Raw genomic sequence first — 407 nt, forward strand, 5'->3', positions numbered from 1 at the left:
GTTCCTCGGACTATTCCGACGAACGTAATCCTCGGAAAATACCGACGGACTATGGTTCGTCGAAAGATACCGACAGACAATGGTTCGTCGGATTTTTTCGAGGAATCCTCTCCGTCGGTATTTTCCGACGAACCATAGTCCGTCGGTATATTCCGACGCCCACAATTCGTCGGAATATATCAATTTTTAAAACGAATTAATTTTGCATTTTTATATATATATTTTTATATTAAAAATTAATTAATAAATAAATAAAATCTAAAATTTAAAACTAATAATATTATAGAATTCATACAAACCGAAATAGAAAAAAACATTCAGAAAGTTTAAAATGCATACAAACCGAAATAGAAAAAAACATTCAGAAAGTTTAAAATGCATACAAACCGAAATAGAAAAAAAACATT

Source organism: Brassica oleracea, chromosome C6, assembly GCF_000695525.1.
Source record: "Brassica oleracea var. oleracea cultivar TO1000 chromosome C6, BOL, whole genome shotgun sequence".
NCBI classification, from domain to species: Eukaryota; Viridiplantae; Streptophyta; class Magnoliopsida; order Brassicales; family Brassicaceae; genus Brassica; species Brassica oleracea.